The sequence below is a fragment of the Bombus vancouverensis genome, unplaced genomic scaffold (assembly GCF_051014615.1).
Source record: "Bombus vancouverensis nearcticus unplaced genomic scaffold, iyBomVanc1_principal scaffold0034, whole genome shotgun sequence".
Classification (NCBI taxonomy): Eukaryota; Metazoa; Arthropoda; class Insecta; order Hymenoptera; family Apidae; genus Bombus; species Bombus vancouverensis.
This window is the reverse complement of record NW_027468925.1, coordinates 386,869-401,529: the sequence shown is the minus strand read 5'-3', so window position 1 is coordinate 401,529 and position 14,661 is coordinate 386,869. Positions and strand designations below refer to the sequence as shown.

Below are 14,661 nucleotides of genomic sequence, written 5' to 3'. Positions count from 1 at the left end.
GTTTACAATATTTATTTAAGTAGTGACTATCGACAAAGGTGTATTGTTCTGAGTCGGTTAGAGGCAAAAATCCGTTTCTATTACAGGCGCAATGAATACAGAGTTTTGTTTGGAAGGTATCGGGTAAATTTTAGTTATTTTCCATTCATCGTTTTCCAAAAGCGGCACAGTTATTGTATATATAAGTTTGTTATCTCTTATCCATACCTTTAGTTTGCTTAGATCTATAATTAGTTGAAAGTTTTGAACTGATGGTTCGATATGGTTAGTCATAAAGTTTTGTCTCGTTATTTGGTCAAGTGTTTTTAAGAATTATTCGGGTTCTATAACTTGTGGGTTTATGATTCCTTGTTTCCCTAACATAACAGTGTTAAAAATTTCGTCGATGTTTATATGGAGTTCTGATATGGTAGATTCGGTTTGAATTAATAGGGAGACTAATATTTCGTTTTTTTCATTGTGGTTTTCAATCTTGTGTATATCGTTGGCTAAGTTTTCAAGTTGATTTGTTTTGGTATTGTCTAGCACGCGTTTGATGAGTGCGGTTTGGTTACTAAGAATTGTTTTTATTTTATTGTTGGAATTAAACAATGTATCGATGTTCTTGTTAATGAGTTCTAAATCGTTTTCGTCGAGAGTTCCGAATAAAGTTTTGGATACTGAGCCTATGACATTGAGCAATCCGCGTTTGCTTTTATAACGCAATAATAATTTGAGTTGCCGAGTCAGGTTTTGAAGATTTCTGTACTTAAATTTTAGGCTGCTTATTTCTGGTATGTAAGCGCAAGGTGGTTTACATTGACGGTCTATTAAATCTATTACGCGTTGTAATCTATTAACTTGGTCAATTGGATCGTTAAGGCCTACTATAAGGGTGATATCTATTTGTTCGTTGCACAGATAGCAATTGTCAATGTGTTCCAGGAGTATGTTGGCGTAATTCAATGGTTTTACTTCTAGATCGCTTCTAATGTACTCGAGTGTTATGATGATCCATGTTATGGTCTTCTTCCTGAAAGGTAGGGTTTTAGCCTGTTACCGTGGATTCTTTGCGTGTGACCGTTGGAATATTCGATAAGATAGGTGGGTGGATTGGATGAGAGGATTTCTGCAGGTCCTAGCCATTCGTGGTCTAGCTTGTTAGTTTTGTGATCGTTATGTACCCATACTTTATCTTTTACTCGGAATATCGTCTGTGTTTTAATAATTTTTCGCATTTGATCCCTCTGGTATCGCTTTTTGTTAGATTCGGTAACTCGTCTTGCTTTAGCTATATAGGCGTTGTGTCGATTTTTCCAGAGGTTAAACAATTGTTCTCTGGTTAGGCTAGGAGTGGTTGATATTGAGGATGGCATGTTAGCTTGTCGTCCAAATGTTAGTTCGAAAGGGGTATGTCCGGTCGTCTCGTGTACCGAAGTATTATATCCCATGCATATTAATTTTAAGTTTTCATCCCAGTCGTTCTGTCGGTCGGTCGTACAAGTTCGAATAAGGTCCTTTACTACGGCATGCGTTCGTTCAAGGGATCCGTTAGATTGTGGATGGAAAGAAGTGGTTTTTATGTGTCGGATTTTGAAAGCCCTTTCAAATGTGTCCATCAATTTACATACGAAATTTCGTCCCATGTCCGTCAGAATACTTTTTCGTGCGGAAAATATGTACACATAGTGATCCAAAAGTTCGTTAATGATTGAGTTGGCTGTTTGGTCTTTTAAGGGTATGAGGATGAGATATTTGGTTAATTGATCTTGGATAGACAGGATAAACTGATTGCCCCGTTTGGTTTTGGTGAGAGGTCCGAATATGTCCATTGCGATTTTGTCATTAGGATTAAGCGGTGTGTCAGTTATCATAGGTTGTTCCTTGGCCCTGATACGATTTAGCTTTTCTCGTTGGCAGGTTTCGCAGTTTTGTATGAATTCTGTAACGTTTTGTTCTAGGTTTGTCCAGTGATGGTGCTCTTGTATTCGTTTCACGGTGCGGTGTATACCTAAGTGTCCTACTAATTCGTTATGATTTTCGCGTAGTATCGTTTGTTTTTGTTCGTTATCGTAGTCTACTGGCGGATCTTGTCCAAATATTAATTTAATTTGAGGGAATCTAGTTGTTAGAAACCTTAGCATGAGTTGAATATTTACCTTTTCTAACGTGCTGAAGCTATTGTCGTTTATTCCTATTTGTAAGCGTCCGGTTCGGTGTTTAATAAAGTGTTTGGTTAATTGACGCAACCAATGCTGTTCCTTAAAGTCTCCCAGTTCGGTCTTTGTAATTTGTTTAAAGTGTGGTCTGTTAGGTTTTTGGGTTATCGGAGCTGGGGTGATATTGATTTTCCAGTCTATATACTCGTCATAATAGTCCGGGTTTTCTACATTGGGTTGGATTTCTTCATTAGTGATAGGATACAATCGGGATAGAGCATCTGCAGCTGTATTTTCTTTTCCTTTTTTGTATTCGATTTCATAATCGTACTCCTCGAGTCTCAAACGCCATCGCATGAGTCTCGATGAGGGGTCTTTAACATTCTTTAACCATTTCAAGGCTTGATGATCGCTTTGAATTTTAAATTTTCTACCAAGTAGGTATTGTCTTAGTCTTTTGATTGACCATACTATTGCTAATAACTCTTTCTCGGTTGTGGAATAATTCTTTTCAGGACGGTTCAAAGTTCGGGATATATAACAGCATGGATGTCCGTCTTGGGAGAGTATTGCTCCTAACCCTTCGTTACTTGCGTCTGTTGTTAATGTGAATGTTTTGTCAAAGTCTGGATATTGTAGTACAGGGGCTTCGCAGAGTTTTTGTTTTAGTGTGTCAAATGCAAGTTGTTGTCTATCGGTCCAGTAGAATGGAGTGTCCTTTTTTGTGAGATCTGTCAATGGTTTTGCGATTTTAGAAAAATTACGTATAAATTTTCTATAGTATCCAACGAGTCCTAAGAATGACTTTATGTGGGTCGCGGTCTTTGGTGTTTTAAAGTCTTTCACGGCTTGAATCTTTTTGGGATTAGGCTTTACTCCTTCCTTTGTTACTACGTGTCCTAAGTATTCTAATTCCGGTTTCAAAAATTCGCATTTGTCCGGTTGTATTTTTAATCCTAAATTTTGTAGTCTGTCTAGTATAATGGCTAGATTTCGGTTATGTTCTTGGATGGTGCTCCCGAATATTATAATGTCATCCAGGTATACGAAACAGTTATTTCCTATTAACCCCCGTAGCGCGGTATCCATCATACGTTGAAACGTCGCCGGTGCGTTTTTAAGGCCGAAGGGCATGCGATTATAGTGGAAGTGACCTTGTGGGGTTGAGAATGCAGTATATTTTTTGGAATTTTGCTCCATAGGTATCTGGTGAAATCCTGACGAGAGGTCCAGGGCCGAGAAAAATTTAGCTTTGCCTAAGTGCTCGAGTATTTCGTCCGAATTTGGTAAAGGATACGCGTCTTGGTCTGTTTGCTCGTTTAATTTTCTAAAATCTATAACGATTCTCCATTTTTGTTTGCCTGATGCATCTAACTTTTTTGGAACTACCCAAATTGGTGCGTTATATGGACTGTCCGATGGTTCTATGATTTGTTTGTCTAACATGTCGTTGATTTGAGTCTCGATTTCCTTTTTATGACATTCGGGCTGTCTATAAGATTTGATGTTTATAGGTTTGTCTGTCTTGAGTGTGATTGTATGTTCTGTCAAGTTGATACATGGTAATGAGTCTGTTTCCATATTAAAAACGTCTAAGTAATTGATGAGGATTTTCTCAAGGGGTTCTCGAAGTTCTGGATCAATATGTTTGGTACGTATTATTTGTGCGAATTTATTAATTTGGCTTAGTTTATCGGGTTTCTCTATTTCGTTTGTAATGTGACAGATTTGCTTACCAGTGTTGATGAAACATACTGTTGTGGGCTTTCCTTCGATGTATTGGGCTGAGATTAGAGTTTCGCCTGGTCTTATCTTGCTATCGGTTTCCTGGAATGGTAATATAATTTCGTCCAAGGTTAGTTTATTGTTAGTGACGCTGTATTGATACTTTGTAAGGAATGGGAGTCCGATTATTCCATCTTCGATTAGGGGAAAGTTGTTAGGGACTACGTAGAATTGATGATTTTTCTTGAGCATGGTTAAGTTGCAAATTTTGTTAGTGGTATGTTTGTCACTTCCCATTAGGAAGGTTTTTGGGTTAGAAGTTTGGACGTTTAGTGAGGCTTTTTCTTTTATAAGGTTGATTCCTGCTCCGGTATCGATGAGGAATCTGGCTCTTCCTCCGTCTCTTCGTTGCAGTACGATTGATAGTAATCTTCCGGTGGTGGTGCAGTTAACTCGAGGTAAGCTTCCACTGGGTTCTCCGTTGTTTGGTTTACTCGAGGTGGAATCTTTCCTTGGCTGGCAAATGGAGAATTTCGAGAGTAGCATTTTTCGGCTGTGTGTCCAATTCGTAAACACTTTGGACACTTCGGTTTCATGCGGTCGTCTAATGGTCGGCTAGGTAGCTGAGCAGAAGTTTGTGGCTGTGAATCGGTAGTAGTTCGCTTGGATACTAATGTAATGTTGTGAGATTGATTCTTTGGGCGGTTGGCAACACGATTTGCTTCTCGTAACCATTGTTCTCTATCAGCTGCTAGTCGTTGGGCAAGGTTCAGGTTCTTTGGATCGCTAGATACCACCATCTGTCCTATCTCGTATCGTAAGTTGAGCAAATATGTTTTAAGTGCTTCGCGTTCTTCAATATCTATAGCTACGCGTCGTTCTGTTGGTGTGCGGTTTTCGTTTTGGACTGCATAATTTAATTCGTTTAGCTGTTGTCGGAATCTGGAGTCAAAAGATTGTACACTTTCTGTTGCCCCTTGTTTTAAATTCTTTAATTTGTCCCTACAGTTGCTAATAGTTGTTGGTGTTAATACGTGTTGTCTTAAGCATGAATATAAGTCTTCGAACGAGTTGATTTTTAGATATCGTATGTTTCGTTTCGCGTTGTCGGTAATCTTTTCGATCAGTATGAGATCTAATAATAGCTCTCTGTCACTTGCCTTGCACCTAGCTCTTGCTTTGCGGACCGATAAGATGAAATCTTCAACGCCTACGTCATCTTGACCACGTAGTGTCTCGACAGTTCGTATGGCCTTATCTGTCTCGAGCCCTCGATCTTCGTTGTAGTTGTTTATTGGTTTAATCGCGGCGCGGCTAGATGCGGCTCGTGGTCTTTGTGACGTGTTCGGTCCGTCAGTTTCGTCATCCGTTACGTTATCAGCAGCGGTTTCTAAATGGGCGTTTATTTGCGACTGGTCAGTCTCGGTGTCGTATTTTATTTCCATGGTTTTTGCAAGATCGCGTATTTCTTTAGAGCGATTTCTATCGCTAGTTTCCGCAAATTCTTTTATGTTTTTAATGTTTTGATCGGTGCTGTTTCTAAAGCTTCTAAACTCGTGAGTTAGGCTTTCAAATTGTTCAATCAGGGTAGCGATTAGTTCGTTTTGTTTAGCGGTACTCTTGTCAGTTGGGTTCATGCTGAGAAATATGACACTTTCGGCGGAAGAAGAGTCACTATCTTCAGAACGTATTTCAGGCTTACGGTTTCGATAATGTACGAAAGCCAGCTTACCGAGATTCTTTGCAGATCCTTCTTTTGATCAAGGAGGTGACCGTGGTCCTTCGCTGTAGAATCCGTAGAGTTCCCGTTGAAGTTTCCTCTTGATGCGATGAATGGATCCTGGCAGGATCGCCAATTTTGTCACGTCGATTTGGGGTAATTTCACGTTCCGCACGCAAGGTGAGAAATTCGTACTTAAATTTTGATTGTTATTAGAAAATTTATTGAACACTGACAGAGTAACAATACAGAATGGTCAAACAGCACAGAAAAGAATGTTCTTACAACGACTCGAGAGGTACTTTTTTATATCAAGGACCCGGCTCCTGTGGAGGGGCTATCGCTGGATGCCGGTCACATAGGGTTTCTATTACTGCTTAGCCATCATTTTGCTGACCAAGGTATGTGAGGCATAACCATCCTTTCGTTGCGTTCTCACGACCACCGTGACAACAGCAATCTTTAAACGCTTATAAAACCATAAGCAATCGTGAAGTTTAGAATTCGCTAATTGGGCGTCTCTCAATCCAGTTTTTGATCTTGGGCAGAAGGAGGACCTTTTTCTCCAGCAGCTTCAGATTCTCGTAATTCTCGATCAGATCAGACTTGTACATAAAGTTCAAATAATCGAGCAGAGCAACGAATGTTAAATCAGCGCAAGAGAGAGTACCATCGTAGAAGTAGCCGTCATTTTCCTTCACTTGCTGGTCCAAACGTTCTAAAATGAACGGCAGCGTCTCTTCAGCAGCCTTGCGTTTTGCAGCTTTGACCTTCTCGTCCTCCTCATAGTGGAAGGCGGCAATTTCTGAAAATTTGTTTTCAGTTAAATACTGAAGATAGAATTACAATCCTTTTTAATCCTTTGTCTTGTATTGTTGACATACGTGTATCGTTCGATTAAATCAAATATTAAATCGGATTTCAACTAATAAATACCTGAACAGATATGTACTATCTGTTATCAAGATTCTCATAAGATTTATGCAAAACAGCACTGGATACTCACTATGACGAATATCATGAATAGTATCAACAGTGGCATCAATATGAAGATTTGCCCAGTCAGTCTTTCCAGTTAAGTCATATTGTTTGGCTAAGTAACGGCAAATAGCTGTAGACTGAGCAACCTTCCTTCTATCAGCTACGAGCATAGGAAGCAGGCCATAAGGAGTCACTAAAAACATACAACTAATAGAATCAAAGATTCTATCGAACAAACAGATTATGATGCTTCTTAAATATCTAGCTTCCTGTTATCTGTTTTGGAAAGATATAATTTAATTTATTGATAATTTATCAGCAAACAAAGGGCATTGTCTCCTTAACAATACCTATTGTTCTCCCACATATCTTATAGAGCAATGGAGAGTAAACAATAATCTCTGTTATACTCTGCATAATTGTGTTCTACTTTATTTAGCTACTTTAGTTAAATTAGGAAAGATGAGATTTAAGAAACAGAACTTCTTTAAATTTTAAGCTTACAGGGCTTTATTTCTGGCCAGACGTCCTTTTTGATACGTTCATCTTCAAATGGAATACTAGCATAGCTGAAGAAGAACGGATTGGTTCTGCCAATGCCGTAACTGGGAAGTAAGTCAATTTATAGAGCGGCATCTTCCTGGAAGTATAATATATACAAAGTAAAAACGAAGAATCATTGATGACAAGAATTATATTATTACAAATTATGAAGCATAAGACAATTTAAGTAAAAAGCATCAACTACTAACTACTCGCATAGCTATGTGTATCTTTATATTTTAATATAGCTTAGATATAAAAAAAATATTATTTTTGGATGTAATAATGTATAAACTTGCGCCAAATATTATAACAAAATATTGCACTTTCTATTTAAGTAGGATAGACATATTACCGGCAGCATATCTTTTTTCTATAGCAATGAAATTGTTTATAAAAAAGTTTATAAGAAAACTATCAATTAATGCAAACAACGCATTTCAAAATATTAATTACATTCGCGCGATTCGTTATCTCTAGTATTAATTTAACCATATGGTTCTATACACCCAAGACCCTCTAACAGTAATTTAGTACCATTACTAGTCGTATGTACAATGTATGTTTGTATGCAACTTTCGTAACTACAAAACAGTCAGCAGTGATTATATATTTTTCCAAACATAAGAAACATTTTCTAATTGCATACTTAAATTTATCGATCAATTATGAACATATGATAACATTTATTTCTTTCAACTACTAATTTTCAAATCCTCTGCTGTTCCGTTAATTGAACGACGCGCCGACTTTTCGTACAAGTATCTTGTATCTTATCTGTATTATTTAGTTATCAATAAAGAAGAAACATTTTCTAATTGTATATTTAAATTTATCGATCAATTATGAACATGTAATAACATTTATTTCTTTCAACTACTAATTTTTAAATCATCTGCTGTTCGGTTAATTGAAGGATGTCGGCTTTCTGTAGAAGTATTTCATATTTATTATTTAATTATGAATAAGGAAAAAACATACAAAATATAGTTTTTAAACGGTTTATTATTTATAAAGAGAAACTTTGACTCAGGATATATATACTATATATATACTATTTACTTACAATTTTTTTTTTAAGACTTCAAAGTCGAAACAAGCACAGGAAATTTCCAAGCCGGTTAACAGAAACTTGAATGAGACAAAAATAACCTTTAGATCTCTATATGTTCTTCTTCCCCCCTGTTGCTTCCACGTAACTCTTATCCTATTGGTGGAGCTGTGCTGATATGTGAAATTATGACTACATAAAAACATCCGGAAAGACTCATTGAATGATTTTATAGTTTAAGGTTAATAAATTTCCATAAATTAAAGTTGAAAATTTATGAGAACATGTTTTCTGTAACAAAACTTAGTAAAAACAGACTAGTAAGGTTTGTAGATTCTTTAATGATTATGTATGTATTCATAAACTAATTCGATAAACATCGTTCGATAAAACGTCGAACAACACACAACATTGAAGCGCGAAATTTCAAATTCAATGAAAGATAAATAACAAATATTGCGAACAAATGATATTAAATTTACAATAATCTCATGTAAGAAAAAATAAAAGGGATAAAAGTAGTACAGAAGATAGAAAAATCTATAAAACTGGTGGCTGGGAAATAGAAAATATATAAATTTATGTTATTAGAGTTTAGTACTTCTGTCGATCAATGTGTTACGACCGTTCGCGGAGAGACGCAGTCGCAGTAGCGAGAGGCGTAAATTCTCGCTACGATTCGGTGAATCGACGCCGCGAAGTAGTCGTTCCCCTGTTTCGGTTAAGATAAGAGGTGGTTAAATGAATATGACACAGTATAGTAAGTTATATTTCACCGTTTATTCCAACAACTTATAACGAAGGCAGTTACGCTGGTGCGTATGTACGAGATTTTTTTTTTTATTTATTTGTTGAAATTACAATCAATTCTCGCGTTGAGAATATGTACGAGATGAATGAGTGACTGATCTGTGGGTGTGTCCTACCCGGTGGAAGGATATTGACCGTTCGAAGGATGTGAAATCAGAACTGTCTTGGGAGACGATGCTGTCTCGGAGGAAAGCTAAGGATGGGTGTGTCTAGCGCACGGGACCATCGGATTTGTTGGTGACGATTTTAGTTAGGAGAGTGAAGGAAGTGGCTTCGTTGTTAATTGGTTAACGAAGGGTCTTAACCGCCCTCGAGAGAAAGTGGTTAGTGGGAGGAAAGTTGCAGCATACGTGAGAAAAACTAACTTTCCCTTGTCCAGTCGGGGTAGACAATAGTCTTTAGAAATTCTTCGGAAACAGACGTTTGTTTGGTTTGAAGGACCTTTTCTAGGAAATCTATGAGATTTATGGAAGGTACTTGAAACTATGGAGGATACGCTGCGAGTATCCGGTGACATCTGGTTGCCATATTGCTCGCGGTGCGACGTAACAAAATGGAATAGAAAGATTATACCACAGACGAAATTATACTTTATACTTTATTATACTTTATACTTTATTATTACATTAGATCAATTGACATCTTTGGAATTACAACGATTCGATACACATTTTAACTAAATATTTTGCAATGAAACACGTATTATTAAACAACATAATCATACTAAATTAATTTAATGTGACTATTTATTATTATTATATAATAACACAGTGATGAAAGAAATAAACTGGTCAAGTAATCTAAGGAACGATAATACGTATCTATGTCAGTGACAGTGAGAAAAATTCAGATATCTGTACTTAAGTGATTACACTTATAAGTATCATTATATATTATATAAATATGATATTTCGAATGGTATCATTTATCACTCATTAAACAAGAGTGTCATATCCAGAGAAATGATTTTACATATCTTAATCTTTGCTTTGATTACGATAGTAATAATTTCTATCAAACTTGATGAGGAAGATACATGAATAATTATCTAAAAGCTGAAAATCTTGGCAAATTCATTTGTACATAAACTAACAGGAATGAATTTTAAAGATACACTCTGCTCTCAACAATTAAAGCTGTCTTGTCGCAACAAAGTTTCAATAATTTTTTATGGACAACATGGCCCAGTTTGCACAAAGACTAAAAATTTTAACATTAAATTTGGATAAAAAATCTTACGGTAGAAGGAATGATATATCCTTCATTTTCGCCAATAATCTGGTCGAATTTAGTCAAGTAAAATGGTATTGTTTCGTTCAAAAGTTGATTCTTCCTCGCTTCCTTCTTTTCAGGATTCTCCTCCATGCGATAGTAGCAGATAGCTGAAACCAACCGTTACGTTCATTTGTGTTTTTCCCCCCAAACGAAGAGAAAATAAGTTGTGAAAGAAGGAGTAGCCTCTCATAGTTCCTACAATTTCTTCATTCTCTTTGCTTTCTTCAATATTGCCTCAACAAGTTCCTGTGGTTCACGATACTTGAAATATATACAATGTTACCAGCGTGGAAATTGTCTTGGAAACTTGGAAAATCTTTCAAGAGGAACAACATTGCTAACTGAGATTCGAGAAAGGAAAGGTAAGTAAATCCTTGCTTCTACTTAGAGCTTTTTTATTTACTTCTGACGAGTAAAGTACTGTTATTAAAATTTGATTAAAAGTACCAAGAATGTCGAGATATAAACAACCATTTGTGGAAAGGTCAGGAGAAGCAGAATTATCGAATAAACGTTATATAACTCTTAGTGATTAAGTAAGAGAAGAGAAACGAGAAAAAAGTCTTTTATCTAGGTCTTAATAAAGTATACTATATTTATCTCCATATCAAGAATAACAACAAGATATAAACAGTCTTCTAGAAATTGAGTAAATATTACATAATTACATCTTGAGCAATATTTTGCGTCTTAGCTTTTGCTTAAACATTATGATAATCTTAAATATCTGTAAATTCTTCACAGACTCTTTGCATCTTCTATACAGGTATCTCATGATCATGTGATAACACACAGGAAGAAAAAATAGAGGAAAAAACAGCGTAAAAAAAAGTTGCGTAGGAGTATCGTCGCACTACATCATTCGACAATTGATGCACGTCATGGCGATCGTCACGGTTTAAAGCAGGCCATCAAAAACACGTTTGTTATCGTACGGAAAAATCTGCGACGTTCCAGCTGTTCAGGTGCATCGAATTGTGAATCATCGGCGGTACGAAGCAAGGCGAGGGGCGTAAATAGAGAAAGAAGAGAAGAGAAGGATTCGCATAAATGATAAAATATAATCGTTCGTTCCTCGTCGATGGCGGATGGATGGCTTTAATCGTGGACGATATCGATACGATTATATTTTATACATTTGAAACAAATATAAAAGACAAGCAAAAACCAGAGATACGATCGTTATGATATTATTCAATCGGTAGCCTATTTACCTCGTTTATTGTTCACCTTCTCTGTCTAGTAATAATTTTTCGATTCGACTGGCGTGACGTTACGTTGGCGGTGTAAGAACACGATTTTTGGAAGCCATCGAATTCGTGATGTCGATAGAAATCTTCAGTTGGAATCGTTGTATCATAACGTAGTCTGCTTATTGTCGATAAGAATTTACTAAACTAAAAGTGACTACTAAAAGTTTCTATCCTCTAAATTCTATCTACGATTCTATAATCTAAAAACTGACTTTTGCAAACAAACTGTAACATTCGCTTAACGGAAAGACATACGTATCTTGTTTGTACTCGTCTTTTCACAATGAATTCTTGAACGTCTGTCTCTGTGGTGAGACAAATGCAAAGTCATCTCATCAGTTACTCACCTTGCTTCAAATCTCCAAGAGTATCGACGAGCACGTCGCATATCATCGCATCCCATTCGTTCTTTCCCATTAGATCGTACTTCCTCGCCAAGTATCGCGCCACAGCGTTACTCTGCGCTACCGGTTTCCCGTCTATCTCCAGCACAGGCAGCTTTTTATAAGGCATTGCTAAGAACAAACATGGCTCATATGAACACTGTGTAGAGGGAAACGATCGATAGGAAATCACAAGACAGCTTCCGAGGCCGTTGCGTTCTTGTGAATAGATGAATCGAAATCATTTCGGTTTTAATCAACATGGCCTAGTAAAGAAATACAGAAATGTCTTCTTTCTCCTTTTTTTCTTTTCTTACGATTACGATGGACAGGGTATCGCGTGTTTTTGACTGTTGGGAAGAACCTAAAGTTTTTAAAATCAAGGATAAAAGATAATACCAGACACGGAAAAAATATTAGAAAATGTACACGGTTCTTGTAATGAAAATTGAAATGCAAGGAATATAAATCGAATGTCTATTGCGAACGTAATTTTGTGTTTTACACCGACAGGATTGATTTACAGACTTACGTTGATTTTTTGTTTCTCTATTTGCAAGCGACATATAAGATTAAATCGAAGACTATGCTGCGTAAAACTTTTATTATACCATTTACGATAGAAATGTCGCAACAGAAGATCGAATTTTATGTCTGCTTTGTTCTTTCGACTTTTTAGCTATGTTCTTGTTCATTTCCGAACTGATTTCAATTTTTTATCCTTTTTTTCCGACAAGCCCTAAAAAGTTTTTAAATTATCGAGAAACGTAGAAGTATTTTTGTATTCCTATTTTAAGTCACCTATTTACGGTTTTCTCAAAATATTCGAAATGCTTCGATTCATTGAAAACAATAAAGATTGCAACACAAAAATTCGAGAATCGTAAGTGAATTAAGTTGGTATTCGATAAACACGATATTACGGAAGCAAAACTTAATGAAAAGTTCGACTTTATTCCGTATGAAATTTTACTTTAAGTAAGTTTAGCCTGCACGTGAAACGAAAGTTTTATATACAGAAAAGTTTGAGTAAATGGTAGATACCTGAGAGTTGAACGATGAAAGTAAAAATCGATTCTTCACGCTTACAATCCTTGTATTCAGGCCAGAGTTCTTCGGGGATCCTCTCGTCGGTATACTCGATGCCAGTATATGCAAATATGTACCGTATATGTTCGGCACGACCACGGGCATTGAAGTAGATTAGTTTGTAGGTATGTTCGTCGCTCATTTTCCTTGCTCTGCCAACTTATCGAGAAAAATGTTACAATTAACTCGTGTAATTAACAGACTGTGTGCGTGTTTGTGCGTAGAGAGAACAATTTATTTATAGATGGAATAATTCGTATAATACGCAAAATAAATCATTTAGAAGGCTGGAATATGTGTTTTTGAAACAATTAATTATGTCGAAAAATATTTCAAACGAGATATAATTATGAAAAAAATAATAATTAAATGTATGTAAATGTATGTAATAATAGTTAAATGTATGTAAATGTAATAATTAAATGTAATTAGTTGTGAAAAAAATAATAATAAAAAGTAAATAAATGTAAAAAAGGAATTAAATGTAATTAGTTTCTTTATACGCACGCGATATTATTGGCGATATATGACGGTCAACTTTATTTTTTTAAATAGATATATTTGTACGTATATTTTTAGATATAAATACATATATTATATAGATATAATAGTATATATAATATATATAATAATATATATGTCGAGTCTGAATCTCCGAGTCCGAGCTCGAGGCGCCCTCCCGGGGAGGGCTCGCGGGAGGTAGCGGTTCTGCGTTGAAGTTCTCCATCGTCCGGTCGCGCGTGGGGTACCTTTATTGTCGATAGTTACACTAGTGACGAGGGCCTCAGGCTTGATAACGAATCCGCGGCCAACGGGAGGACTATCATATAAAAAGCAACAGGATACACGAAATAATATAATTCTGACTAGGACAGCATAAACGCAAGAAGTGTTGATATTGAAAAAAATATTTAATTTTGTATATAAATATTTTCATATTTAAAAAAGTTTCCGGAAGCAGGAAGATTTACAAACAAATAATATGATAAACCGAATGTTTCATGATCCTTTTCTAATTAGAGTGTGTGACAGCATGTGAGAACGTTTCTTAAAAATATGACTTATTGCAATTACTTAATCGCAATTATAAACGATTAAGACCTTCTCACAACGAGGCAATCTATCCAAAGTATAAAACTCGTTATACTTGATGAGAAAACAAATCTCTACTTAGGTTTCATTTCGTTTCATCGCGTTCATAAAAAGTGAATTTGTATGAACACATCGTGCAATTTAGTAATTAGGACCGTTGATCTCGCTGCAACATAGATGGATAGAAAAAAGCCATTTAAAATGATACAACGTCGGGAAGACAATTATGAAAATTATAAATGAAACACAAGATAAAATTGTTTAAGATTAATTCTTCTTTTTTTTTTTTTTAATCGCGAGTGTTTGCAAACGAAATTTCAATCTGTTTACAATGATAGCAATGAGAGGAGGATGTCTATGAAAGTTATAAATGCGATATTGAATAACATTTCTGCGAGTGGGTTTCTTTTTCGTTACAAATGTTTTTTAAACGAATCTGCAATCTGTTGGAAACAACGGAACAGTAACGGTACGACTGATAGGGAAATAAAAAAGATCGCGTTTTATTTGAACAGACAAATCTTTGAAATCTATTCGAAAGTCTATTTGAAATGGTACGTGCTCGAAAAGAACGGTGAATACTATAGAAGAAGGATTAATT

The 14,661-nt window shown here is 35.9% G+C and overlaps 1 long non-coding RNA gene across 1 annotated transcript in view; it reads left to right on the top strand.

Moving 5' to 3' along the window:
• LOC143304408 (uncharacterized) overlaps positions 1-11,415 on the top strand; it is a 41,892-nt gene extending 30,477 nt beyond the window's left edge. Inside the window, exon 2 of the long non-coding RNA XR_013061095.1 lies at positions 10,321-11,415. This is a non-coding gene — a long non-coding RNA (uncharacterized LOC143304408). The remainder of the gene's footprint in view (positions 1-10,320) is intronic.
• Positions 11,416-14,661: the final 3,246 nt, after the last annotated feature.